This window comes from Eptesicus fuscus, chromosome 13 (assembly GCF_027574615.1).
Source record: "Eptesicus fuscus isolate TK198812 chromosome 13, DD_ASM_mEF_20220401, whole genome shotgun sequence".
Classification (NCBI taxonomy): Eukaryota; Metazoa; Chordata; class Mammalia; order Chiroptera; family Vespertilionidae; genus Eptesicus; species Eptesicus fuscus.
Window position 1 is genome coordinate 15,239,898 of NC_072485.1, and position 14,600 is coordinate 15,254,497.

General features: G+C 39.2%; 1 pseudogene; it reads left to right on the forward strand.

Annotated features, from left to right (window-relative positions):
* Positions 1-7,710: 7,710 nt before the first annotated feature.
* LOC103303178 (obg-like ATPase 1) lies at positions 7,711-9,085 on the forward strand (annotated as a pseudogene).
* The last annotated feature ends 5,515 nt before the right edge of the window (positions 9,086-14,600 follow it).

The following is a 14,600-nucleotide window of genomic DNA, read 5'->3' on the forward strand; positions in this document are numbered from 1 at the left end:
CTCAAAACCAGTTGCTATGAAGTCTGATAGCCATTCTGTAAACACTGTTGATTGGTCCCAGCAGCAGTCTTCTCAGAGACCAAAGGCAGGGACTCAGTAATTCTCAACCCCCATTAATGAGCTCTGGTCAGGACGTCCCATTTACAGGCTCTGTCATCTGTGATAAGCCACAAAAATCCTCCAAATCTGAGTTTCTCTGTCTATAAAAAGGAATAAAAAGGGATAAAAATACCACTTGCCTCACATAGTTTCTGTGAGGATTAAATGAGATAAATATGTGAAAACTGCACTGAAGTATCTAAAACATATGAACCTTTGTTTTTGTCAGAAAGAAAAACATATTTTCTTCCTCAATCTATTCCCTGGAGTCTTTGTAAATAATTAATTAATTTTAAAAATCCTCACCCAAGGATATGTTTATTTTAGATATACAGGAGACAGAGAAAGAGGGAGGGAGAGAGAGAGAGGGGGAGAGAGAGAAACATAGATGGGCTGCCTCCCGTACCTGTACCTGCTCTGACCGGGAATCAAACCCACAACATTTTTGGTGTATGGGATGATGCTCCAACCACGTGAACCACCTGGCCTGGGCCCTGGAGTCTTTTTACGTTGTAGGGAAGATGGGATGGTGAGACAGAGAGCGGTGGGCGGAAAGGAGACACCAAGTTCTGTTTGGACAGTCTTAGAAACCTGTGTACTGAGATCGAACCTGAATGCAGTCTTGTCCAGCTTTCAATTCAGCAGACACAGGGAGCAAAATATACCACATGTGTTTCAATTTACTTTTTCCCCCCAGTTCCTGGGGATAAACCTGCCCCTGTGAACATTAGTTTCCATAAGATGACCCTATAGTGATTCACTCTATAGTTGGAAGATGCCTCCAAGTCCCAGAATACAGACAATCACCCAGTAGGGCTATGGAATGAGGTGTGTAGATAGTTAACTCAGTGACCCTCAGGATCTAGTTTACCATCACACAGCTTGCAGTGAATTTGTCATAGCAGCAATGTCCTTAAGGGTGGATGGTTTTTGTCAGATTTCACTTGCAATTCTTTGAAGACTTTAGTATACTGAATTGTCTTTGCTACGTTGTTAGAAGTTCAAGGAGACACAAGCAAGATGATTAATCTCTGTTTTAAATAGACACTTACCATATTTTCCTATGTGTTGAAGGGGTGTGGACGGGTTCTTAGTGATTTGGTCCACTTGCTCACTTTATGAAGGACACAGTGGGTGTCAATCCAAGCTCAGGTGGCTCTTTTGTGACAGAGTTGGGACCAGAATTCAAGTCCTCTGATTCTCAGAGCAGTGCTCTGGTCACACCATACCTACAAAGAGTAACATTTTTATTTTTATTTTTTGAGCTTTTGTACTTGTTTCCATTACTTTTCTCTTGTCACGCACCACTCTTCAATTTAACACTAACTTTGATTGACAAGTATGGTATAGGTTTCTGTCTTGTAAGCCGATGTCTATTTCCCCTTCACCTAAATCATTACAAATCTAGTTTGCTTGCTGAGATATCCAGAAGTCTTTCTGTAGCTGCTGAAGTGCTGGTGAACTTGGAGTGTAAGTGTAAAGTAGTCTAAGTCTACCCTAGAATGTTTCTCAGCTGAAAGAGGCCATGTGTTTTAAAGGATGCCTTCAAATCTTTGATAAGCTTGAGCTAATAGACTTCTAAAATTATTTGCTATGTAGACTCTTTTCTCCCTCATGAATTAAGTGGCTAGTATATTCTTTTAAATAAACATTTTTAATTGTGGTGAAGTGTATATCATATAAAGTTTACCGTCTTAGCCATCTCTAAGTAGCTAGTTCAATAGGGGGAAGTATATTCACATTGTGTAGCCAGTCTCCAGGACTTTTTCATCTTGCAAAACTGAAACTCTATACACATTAAACAGCTTCCTATTTCCTCTTCTCCTCAACCCTGGCAAACACCATTCTAGTTTCCATCTCCATGAATTTAACTACTCCAAGTACCTCATGGAAGTGGAATCATATGGTACATTTTTGTGACTGGCTTATTTCACTCAACATAACATACTCAAATACTGCAGTCTTCAAAGAATTGCAAGTGACATCTGACAAAACCCCATCCACCCTTAAATGGCATTGCTGCTCTTACAAATTCATTTTCAGCTGTGTGGTGGTAAACTAGAAAGTGTGGTGCGGGGTGTCACAAAACCCAATTATCCACACACCCTATTCATCCATGTTGGAACTTGTGTCAGAATTTCCCTCCTTTTTAAGGCTGAATAATATTTCATTGTATGTACACACCACATTTTGTTTCCTCAGTAGACACTTGGGTTGCTTCCACCTCTTGGCTACTATGAGTAATGCTGTTATGAACATGTGTGTGCAAATATCTCTTTAAGACCTTGTTTTCAACATTTTGGATATATGCTCAGAAGTGGGATTGCTGGATTATAAAGTAATTGTATTTTTTATTTTTTTTGAGGAATTACCATTCTGTTTTCCATAGTGGCTCCATTTTACATTCCCACCAAGAGTGAACAAAGGTTCCAATTTCTCTATCTTATCACCAACACTTATTTTCTGTTTTTCTTTAAAACTAATCAATCTAAAGAATATGAGATGGTATATCACTGTGGTATTGATTGTATTTCCCTAATGATTAACAATGTTCAGCATTTCTTCATATGCTTGTTGGCCATTTGTATATTATATTTGGAGAAACATCTACTCAAGTCCTCTGTCCAATTTTTAACCTTTTTTTTTTAATCTTGAGTTGTAGGAGTTCTTTTTATATTCTGAATATTAACCCTTATCAGAGATATAATTTGCAAATATTTTATTCCATTTTGAGAAATAAAATTTGCAAATATTTTATTCCGTTTTATTCCTTTTTATTCTGTTGATTGTGTCCTCTGATGCACAGAAGTATTTAATTTTGGTGTAGTCTAGTTTATCTATTTTTCCATTTGTTACCTATGCTTTTGGTGTCATATTCATGAAATCATTGCTTAGTCCAGTGCCATGAAGATTTCCCCCTATGATTTCTAGGAGTTTTATAGTTTTAGCTCTTAGGTTTAGGTCTTTGATCAGTTTTTCATTAATTTTTTGTATATGGTATAAGATAATGGTCTAATTTCATTTTTTTGTATGTGAATATCCAGTTTTTCCAAAACCATTTATTACAAAGACTGTCCATTTCCCATTGAATGGTGTTGCTACCCTTGTAGAAAATTATTTGACCATATAAGTGAGGGTTTATTTCTGGGCTCTCTATTTCATTTAATTGGCTTATATATCTATCTTATGCCAGTTTTGAAATCAGTAAGTATGAGACCTTTGACTTTGGTCTTTTTTTTTTCAGGATTGTTTTGGCTATTCAGAGTTCCTTGAGATTTAGCATGAATTTTAGGGTAGATTTTTCTATTTCTGCAAAAAAACAAAAACAAACGACGCTGTTTGGGGTTTGAGATTGAATTTAATCCATAGATTATTTTGGGTAATGTTGACATTTTAACAATATTAGGTTTTCCAATCCATGAGCACAGTTTGCCTTTACATTTACTTGTGTCTTCTTTAATTTCTTTCAGCAATGTTCTGTAATTTTCAGGGTATAAGTTTTTTGCCTCCTTGATTAAATTTATTCCTAGGTATTTTATTCTTTTTGGGCTATTGTAAATGGAATTGTTTCTTTTTTTGCATTGATCATTGTTAGTGTAGGGAGGTACAACTGATTTTTGTATGTTGATTTTGTATCCTGCAACTATGCTGAAAAAATTTTTTGTTTAATTTTTTGCATTTTCTACTTATAAGATCATGTTGGCTGCAAACGCAGGTCATTTTTCTTCTTCCTTTTCAATTTGGATGACTTTTATTTTTTTCTTGCTTAATTGTTCTGGCTATTATTTTAGTAAGTACTGTGTTGAATAGAAGTCGTGAAAGTGGGCATCTTTGTTATTGAATAAAAAAAGTATCTCATGTTAAAGGGAAAAGGAATGTATACCAAACTGATTTCAAAGGAAAACTTTGAAGGTAGTAAAAATAAGAAATTTTGTAGGGATATTCTTAAGCTCTTGGGTTGCTTTTCACTCTCAGTGTGCTCCAGCCACACGTCACATTCTAGGTCACAATCACATGTGATCTAGGCCACTATTGCATTTAACACATATTCATGGATGAACAGATGTTAATATAGGCAGTGAAGATTTAAGGAAGAAGATGCGGGGTCCTTGCTTTCATGGAGTCACCGTCTAGTTTGGGTGTATGTGTGTATTTCGGGAGGGGGCAACATAAATTACAGTATAATCAAATAAACAATAAGGAAAAATTTGGAATTGTTACGTTTTATAGAGAACATAGTCTTCAGTTGGTTATTCAGTATGATTGTTCTATAATTTAATTGTAATTCCTGTTTGGTCCTGAGAGGAAATGAGTGTAGCTTCCACCTACTCTGTCTGCCATCTTGTATTCTCCTCCACATTCCCACTTTAAACACTGTTTAAATTCTTATGGTGATGTCTAGGAACAGAGATGAGTGTTAGCTTTAAGCTATGAAACTAAATTCTTCTACTACAGATGACTCTGTAATAACAGGCACACAGGGATCCAGTTCAGATCCCCAATACTGTTTCCTGTGAGAATGTGGATGCATGATGTCTATACTTGTTCAACCTCTTTTTAAAACTTTCTATGTACTCATTCTTGTTGGCTTGCTTTGCCTCCTTAATTGACCTGCTAATACAACAGCTCCAGTCTGAATACTGAAGGGATGTGACTGAGAACAAATACAGACTATTGGAGATAGAGACAAAACAATTTTGAATTTGAAAGAACAGATTAAGAAAATCCTGACATATAATCTCTCTCTATGTATTGGTGGAGATTCAAACAGCTGTAGCATAGGTCATATTTTTGGGTTCTCTTTGTTCCCAGTCACACTTACACTACCCAGCTTCACACTAAATGGCAAACACTACATTTTTCATCCACAGAGATGGGCTCTTCAAATTCTGTTCTCCTCTAAAGCCCCGAAAATGCAGCTTGGAGAGCTGTGCAGCAATTGCAGTGGAGTATATCTTCTTGGGCATTTTATTATAAAATCAGGGAATAATAGTCATCTTAATCTAACTGTTCACTAATTTTTGAAACGTTCTTCCAATTTTCTGATTAACCAGTGATTGAAAAGGACCATATAGAGACCTCATTGCCTCTTTAAGTTAAGTCACTTGTTCCATTCTTGGAATGGTTTTATTCAATTGCTTCTATTTATTTTCTGTACTCTACTCAGACAGGTATGGAGCTGGAATTTCAACCCATTTCACATATGGCATTCAAACAACACCGAAAGTTTCTCATCCTTGACATAGTGTTGCATAAAACAAGCAACCCATCCATACAAATTGTGCAAATAATAACTTCCTAGCAAGTTATATAAAAATTCAATGAAAAGAAACAAAACAAAAACAGAAAAAAAAATACCACAAAACCAAAATACGGAGATAAGGCATGTGGCAGAACAGCTGCAATCGATAAAAGCTACATAAACTATCAAGAAGAAGGAAGACACCCCCACCCCATACCACAACCAGATTTATAGCTTAAAACCAGAAGAGACCAGCTGGATCCAACATGGTGCCTAATTTCACCTTACGGTAACTCCTAGCCTCATTTTATGCTCATTTTAATGCATCAGCATGCTCAGCGACACACCCTGCACTGCCATGATCAGAAATGCAAAGCCCATATAAGGACACAACATGGCTAATGGAGTTCCTCTGAGAAATCTCCATTCATTTCCCAGGGAACATTTTAAATATTCCTTCCCTTAATGAAAACCCTATCCCCTGATTAAATGAATCTCAATAAAGGAAGCAAATTACACTAAAGGGAGGCTGCTCTGTGTGTGGAGTAGCCCATTCCCTGTCTCACTGCTTCACTAGTAAACTTATTTTTATTTTATTTATTTATTTATTTAAAGTTTTAAAAATTGATTTTAGAGATGGGGGGGGGGGAGGAGAGAAAGAGAGAGAAACATTAATTTGTTGCTCCACTTATTTATGCATTCAATTGTTGATTTTTGTATGTGTCCTGACTAGAGATCGAACCTACAACCTTGGCGTATCAGGATGATGTTCTAACCAACTGAGTTATCTTTAAACTCTATGCCGGATTGTGTTTGAATTCTTTCCTGTGCGAAGCCTCTAACCCACACTGGGTCATGGACCCTCAGTCCCTCAGGTCCCAGGACCCCCAGAATGCCTGCATCTATAACACCTCAAAATCACTACAAAAACATGTTTCCTTCACTGCAAATATTTCAACAGAGCCTATTTCTTACTTAAGGACAGGAACCCTATGTTCAATCCTCAGAGTAGACCAAAACCATGCATGGTGAGTGCCAAGCACAATGGTTAATGAAGCCAAGGTGAGAAAGAAAAGTCATATGTGGTAGTAATTATGCTGAATTAGCTGCTCTTCTTGGACCAATGGCACAATAAAAAAGAGAGGTGCTCTCATAGGAGAGACAGCTGGGGGAAGTATCTTTTTGAACGCAGAAAGCTTTTATCTCCCATTAGTAGGAGTAAAAGCATATGTTTGGAGAGAAATAATGAATTATGCTCAATATAGAACACCTATGCAAATGCTTATACTTAAGACTGGCTGTCTAAATAATGAATGTACATAAATTATAACCATAAAAACAAGAAAGTATAGAAATATAGACAATGAATGCCTTTATAGTAAATGTATTTCAAATGTATGTCTTCATTTTATAGATATGGAAACTAAAGCTTTATGAAGCTAAGCATTTGCTCAAGTTTGCACCATACTTTGATCTCAGGTTAAGTGACTCAGGATTCAGGCATGGGATGTCCATCCCCACATCCAGTGTTGGTTGAATAAGAGGACCTAACAGGGAGGAAAGCAGGATGAGGTGGTGGACACTGTATCTCTCCTAAGGACAAACTTGGATCTGAATAAAGTGGCATCTGAGATGACGTTGAAGGACAAATAGAAGTTAGATGAAAAAAAATCAGGTCCAAAGCATGGATGCATGGAACAGACTGACAGACCTGAGAGGGGAGGGGCATGGAGGGGAAGAGAAGAGATTAACCAAAGAACATATATGCATACTAGCGTTCCCGTTGCAGGAAAAATCCTGCAATAGGATTTCCTGCTGCACTCTACCCCGCCTCCGCTCCTCCCTTGTCGCCCGCCTCGCCTTCTCTGCCAGCCCACCTGCTTTTCCCTTCGCCCCCAGCCCTGACTTTGCTCCTCCCTTCTCCTCCCCCACCCCTGGCTTGCTTGCTTCTTCGAAGCTTTACTCCCTTCTGCAGCTCTTGGCTTCTTTCGACGCTGTCTTGATATGCAAATTAGCCGCCATCTTTGTTGGGGTAATTTGCATACCCGTCCTGATTGGTTGGTGGGCGTGGCTTGGCTGGTGGGCATGGCTTAGGTGTAGCGAAGGTGCGGTCAATTTGCATATTTGTCTATTATTAGATTAGATACGTATGTATTGCCCATGGATACAGACAGTAGTGTGATACAGGCCTAGGGCTGGGTGGAGGGGGGCAAAGCAGGGGGAAATGTAATACTGTCAACAATAAAACAAACAAAACAATCAGATGGTGGAGGGGCACTGTCCTCACGCCCCCACCCCCACCTCTCACTCTGGTAGGACCCATATGCCATTTCCTCTGAGAGAACATGTCATCACTCTCATGGAGCACAATGCCTCCCCAAAAAGGGAGGTGATGGAATTAAACTACCCCCATCATTGGAAGATTTGGAACCTCCTAGAATATTAGTATTGTTGGATTGCTAAATGTTGGGAAATCTACCTTCTTTAATGTATTAACCAATAGTCAGGCTTCAGCAGAAACCCTCCCCTTCTGCACTATAGATCCTCATGAGAGCAGAGTGCCTGTGCCAGATGAAAGACTGGATTGACTTTTCCAGTACCACAAACCAGCAAGCAAAATCCCCACCTTTCTAAATGTGGGGACAGGGGACAGCGCTGGCCTTGTGAAAGAAGCTCACAATGAACAAGGCCTGGGAAGTGCCTTTTTATCTCACGTTAGTGCCTGTGATGGAATCCTTCATCTAACATGTGCTTTTGAAGATAATGGTATCACACATATTGAAAAAGTATAGATCCTGTTTGAGATATACAAAAATACACGAAGAGCTTCAGTTAAAAATGAAGAAATTATTGGGTATAGATAAACTAGAAAAAGTGGCTATGAGAGAAGGAGGTAAAAAACTAAAACCTGAATGACGACATAATGTGAAAAGTTAAGTCCTGGGCTATAGATAAAAAGAAACCTGTTCACTTCTATTACGATTGGAGTGACAAAGAGATTGAACACTTATTTCTGACTTGAACACCAATGGTATAGTTGGTTAATCTTTCTGAAGGAAACTACATTAGAAAGGGGAAAAAAATGGTTGATAAAAACAAAAGAGTATTTTACTGGCCAGTGTGGCTCAGTTAGTTGAGCATCGTCCAGTGTACCAAAAGGTTGTTGGTTTGATTTCCCGTCAAAGCACAAGCCCAGGTTGAGTTGTGATATGGAGGGCAACCACTTGATGTTTCTCTCTGACATCGATGTTTCTCTCTCCCTCTCCCTTCTTCTCTCTCTAAAATCAATAAAAACATATTTTAAAAAATTAAAGAGTTTGTGAACAGGTATGCCCCAGGTACCTTGGTCATTCCTTTCAATGGAGCCTTGGGACTCAAATGAGCGCTGAGGAGAGACGGAGGTGTCTGCAAGAGAACATGATACAAAGCGCTTTGCCCAAGATCATGAAGGCTGGGTTTGCAGCACTCCAACTAGAACACTTTTCCACTGCAGCTGGGTGAAGTGCATGCATGGACTCAGAGGGGACGAATGCTCCTCAAGCTGCAGGAAAGATTCACACAGATTTTGAAAAAGGATTCATTCTGGCTCAAGTAATAAAATACGAAGATTTTAAAGAGGAAGGTTCTGAAAACGCAGTCCAGGCTGCTGAAAAGTACAGACAGTGAAGGAGAAATTATATTGCTGGAGATGGAGATATTATTTTCTTCAAATTTTATATACCTCAGCAACTGAAAGATAAATAAATTTTAGTTATTACTCAGATAAATGTACAATTTCCAAAAGGCATATGATTTTTTAAAATTAAAATTTCTGAAAACTGAAGGAATAAAGTTGGGGGGATAGGAATCTTCTACAAACAGAATTAGTTTTATTTGTTTTAAAATTAAAATGTTGTGTGCCTCCAATGAAATGCAAGTTCCCTAATGTGAACAGCTTTACTTTTCATGTGATTAAGACCCTACTCAAAATTGTAGAAGCTTTTCAGGAACCATAGTCTTCTCTTGATACTTCATTGATCTCCATCATGTATGCCAATCCTGACACATTTGAGTGTGGACAATGTGGTTGCTCCTTTTTGAATCTACAGGTAATGCATGGTTTATAGTACTTCAGATGTCTACACTCAATAAAACATTTGACAAAAAATAAAGAGGTGATTGTAGGGCTTAGCAGGCAAGAAAAGATGCTCTAGTCAGAGGGAACGGTATGTGCAAAAGCACAGAGGATGAAGCATGTGTATGGCAGTGTGATCCATCCTATAGATGGAGTACCATGAGGATGGGGGTGGAGGGGATTGATAGGACAAACTGTACTTTCCAAAGACAGCTACAGCAATATCTTCTGTCCTATGTGCTCTTCTGCCACCTTGCCACCCACACCTTGTCACCAGGTAGAGTTGAATCCTCTTCTTGAATATGGGTGGGCTTGTGATTTGCTTGTCACAAATATGAAGTGATGGAAGTGACACTGAGTGCTTCCTGTGGCGAGGTCATCAAAGTGGAAGTGGCTTCTGCATTGTTAGCTGGGACATCCACCTTTGGAGCCCTGAGCTTCCATGTGAGAAGTCTAATGACACTGAGGTTGCCATGCTGTGAGGAAGTCTAGGCCACATGGAACAGCCATTTGTAGGTATTCTGGCTGACAGACTCAGATGAGATTCTAGCCAACAGGCATGTGACAGTCACAGACGTCAACCATAAGCCATGTGAGTGGAGATATTTCCAGTCTCCATTAGCCAAATCATTCCAGGCTTTAAGTCATCTCAGCTGAGGCCCCAGATACCATGCAGCAGAAACAACTGTCTTTATTGTGTCCTGATTTTCTGACCCAACCAATGGTTGTTTTATGCCACTAGCATGTGGGATGACTTGCTGTGCAACTGTAGTAATCAGAACAGATGGTTGTATTGTGCAAGCAGTTGACTAAATATGTCTGGAGTTGAGGAGAAAAATGTAGGCTGAAAATTTAGCCCTCAGACTACGTTTAACTGAAGCCTGAAGAAGACGTGGGATAACCCAGAGGGGTGTGTAGAATTAAAAGAGGTTTAACAATGTAATCCTGGGGCATATAAATATTGAAGAGGTGGAAAAAGGGCAAGGAACAAGATAGAGGCCAAGAAGGATCAAACTGGGGAGAGAGGGTTATCAAGGAAAGCAACGGATGAGAATGTTTTATGAAATACAGAGATCAACACTCAGATGCTGCAGAGAGAGCACTGGAAATGTGAGCTTGGGTTGGACAATAGACAGGTGCCCTTGTCCAGACCAGTTTCAGGAAGAAGTGAGGATGAAGGACAGACTGAGTGTGGTGAAGAGTGAGTGCCTTGCATAGTAGTTGCTTAATAAATATTTGTTGAATGAATGAATCTGAGATGATGAAATAGAGACAGGTTGGTTACAGATGGAAGAACAAAGAAAGAGATGGCAGAAATAGCCAGGGAGTCTTGGTGAGAGGTCGGGGTGAGGGAGGAAAAGGTTTTAGCATTTGCTGGGGAGACTGCAGCTCACTTCTCTTCCAGCAGCTGTCCTCGCTGCCCTCGGCCCACACCCACATCTGGAGTGGACTTGTGCAGAGCCCACTGCACATAATCCACAGTGGCCAGAGCTGCTCTAAAGTTCCAGCCTTGGGACTTTTTCAGCATATCCCAACACTGCCTGGATGACAGTGACCTGGGTGAGTTGCCAACACTTCCCAGAACATGCAAGTGTTTTGTTTAATAAAAGGGCAGGGGCTGAGAGAAGGAGAAAGTAGTCAGCCAACTATAAAACATGGTCGCAAACTGTGGACTAATATACAAGTGCCATGGAAAAAGTTAAGAACAACATTTTCTATTCTGACAGCACCTTCCTTCTTCCAAAAGCACATAACACTCTATAACTCAGATGTGTTTCCTGAGTCACCCAACGCAGCGCAAACATGCCACTTCCTTCGCGAGCATACTAGAGGATCAGGAGGAGGGAGGCGGGATTATGCTTTCAAACATTTTAACCTTCAGATTTTTAACTTAAAACCAAGTTTAGAACCAAGCACATTGCTGTTCTGTTTTGCTAAATAATAGGTTGGCTTCTTTATTTTTTTTAGTTTCTGTTTGACATTATTAATTTAAGCTACTTTTGAGGTGAACTTGCCTGCCACAGACTTTTGACAGGTGACTTAGGATGAATTATGCCAAAACCTTGATAGTTGGTAAGTGAGGAGACTCCTTGTCTAAATACACATTACAATAAAGAATTAAAGGAATAGTATTTTAATTCTATTCTCCGATTCTCTATTGGGCCGGGGTCTGTCCTGAGCTAGAGAAATTCTAGGTCAATGGGAAATTAGGATTACTCAAAGAAAGTTAGGAAAATGAGTGAATAATGGATCTTTGTCAAATGACATGCCTAAGAGGCCAACTTAGACTAACCAGGGCAGTAAAAATTCTTTTAAAATGATCATTAAATACTCCTGCCTTCTCCTTCCTGCCAAACACTGCACAGAGATCGATTCCTCTAGGCTTTTATATTCTAAAGCAGCTTTATATGAGAAAGAGAATCTTTATTAATATCATAGAATCAACTTGTTTCAAAGAAAAATCAGGCTTTGAGTCTTCTCCATTCCCTGAGACCTTATTTCCAGATGAAAGCCTGAAACTGGTGTACTCTTATGATGCCACTGAAGTTAAGTAAAGAAACTGCCAAAAGCATGCCGTTTCTCCTGCCAAATCATCATGAGACAAAAATGTTTCTAATTTCTTTTCTCCTCCTCTCCCTGAATTTGTTATTAACCAAAAGAACATAAAAATGCTTCAGAACACTTTTCCATCCTTAACAGGTGTTAGTGTTCAAAAACCATATTTCTTCCCATATAGCCAATGGCTTCACTCAAGAGGAATGTTAAAGTCAAGTCTAGGAGTCATTGCAGTGGCCTCCTCCACAGATATTTTGAGTCCAAGAATGGCCTCTGTAAGATGGACTCCCAGTGATTTAGACTCCAGTTTGTGTGTGTAGCAGAATGCTTTCAGGGCACCTCTGGTGAAGACCTTATTCCATCCTCAAGCCATGTGATGGTTAAATACGTTAACTCGATTGGACTCCAGGGTGCTTAGATGCTTGGTTAAACATCATTTTGGAATGTGTCTGTAAGAGTGTTTGTGGATTAACATTTGAATCAGTAGAATGAATAAAGTACATCATCCTCCTCAATATGGATGGGCCTCATCCAATCCACTGAAGATCTGAATAGAACCAAAGACTGAGCAAGACAGGATTCACTCTCTCTGCCTGATGGTTGAGCTGGGACATTGCTCTTCTGCCTTTGGGCTGGGACTCAGATGGGAACTGAAACCACCAGGTTTTATGGTCTCGGGCCTTTATGCTGCAGATCTTGGGAATTCTTAGCCTCTGTAATTATGTGAACCAATTCATTTGAATGAATGACTGAATAAAATAAGTAAGTAAATATATCTCCTATTGGTTTTGTTTCTCTAGAGAACGCTGACTGATATAGGCCTCTTATCATGCTTTTCCGAGTCCCGGTGTTCAGGCTGCAACAATAGATGGGGGTCCTGGCAAATTTATGGTATTTGGAACCGTGACCCAAAGTTTCACACACAGCACTGAGTGAGGGCTTCACTCTTGTCTCTCAGATGGTTAAAATGGGGGCGGCTAACATGTGGTAGCATGAGCATTTCCCATATCCACTCCAGTCTTCCTTGGGTATTTGATTTAAAAGCTTATTTATAGGAATTCCTTGTTTGGAGAAAATAAAAATATAGAGGTGACCAACAAATTGTTCTCCAAAGCATCATTTAATTGATCATCTGGATTCAATTGCCTAGTTTGCCAATTATTTCTTCTCTTTAATACTAATATGTCCAGCTGTTCACTACATCCAGGTTATGTTAGTGCTAATTAGCAACTCAACTTGAAGAAGGTCTGAGGTACGGAAAGGAGCGAGGGTAAAAAGCAGTTGATGCTACAACTTTCCTTCTTTCTGGTTTGATGGAAGTAAGCCTGAGGTTCAGAAATTATACTTGGTTTTTTGATGACTTTTACTGGGGGTGGGGAAGAATGGAACATGCTATCAGTTTCCATTCCTATGGGTTCACAATTTGGGAGGCATGCATGTCTGCAAGTTTATTAAATTGGCAACTGGTAATTTTGCATAGCCAAGAAGAGCTTGGGAAGGATACATTTTAAACATATGACTCAGGCAGTCAAATGTTTGCTTAAAATTTATTTGGGACATACGAAATATTTTCCCAAGAAAATTTCAATGAACTAAATAATAATGATTAGACTGGCATAGAATGATGCAGTAGAAGTAAGTTAAAATGAGCAATTAGGAGGATTGGGCAGCAGGCTTAATTTTGCTGCATATTTACTGTATGATCTTGGGCACATCAATTCACTGCTCTGGGCTCCAATTGTCCTGATGTCATATGAATAAAATGAGGAGATGCCTGTTTTTCAAACTATGTCATCCTCATCTCTGCTTCCTGCAAAGATGAGGATAATCTAAGCGGTGGAGTTTCTAGTCCCTGCTTCAACCAGAGAAGCTCCATTTTCATCTATGTCATATACACATGGAGTTTACATGCAATATGTCATTTGAAGAGAAGTGTTCACACAGATCCAAGATGTGGCTGGAGTAGGTGGAAGTTGCACTCACCTCCTCCCCAAGGACCAAACTGGATGGCTGCAGAAGGGAGGGGGAGTCAATAAAAAAGGTGAAGGGATTGAGAAATACAAATTGATAGTTCCAAAAATAGTCATGGGGATGGGAAAATACAGCGTATACAATGTAGTCAATAGTATAATAACTATGTATGGTGTCTGGTGGGTACTGGAAATAGCGGTAGAACACTTTATAAAGTACCTGATTATCTAACCTCTATGCTGTACACCTGAAACTAAATGTTACAAAATAGCATTGGATGTAAGCTGTAATAAAATTAAAAAATAAACACATTCTACATTAAACTATTTCAGTATTTCAAATAAAAATTAGATAATAAAGTAAGTTTTCATAGCTAAAAAGCATATGAACCTTTGATGATCTCTCAGTGATAATATGTTGCATAATTTTTTCAGTGCTGTTCACCAAGGGGGTAACCCCTGATTTGTGCATGGAGGGGAGGAGACATACATAAGTATTTACAAGTAGCTATATTTTTATTTGTGCACTCATTCGCCATCTTTTTTCATGTATTCACTCTACTCCCACTTAATTCCCTCTCTAGAAATCACCATTGCAGCTTTAAAAGTTTCTGTAAGA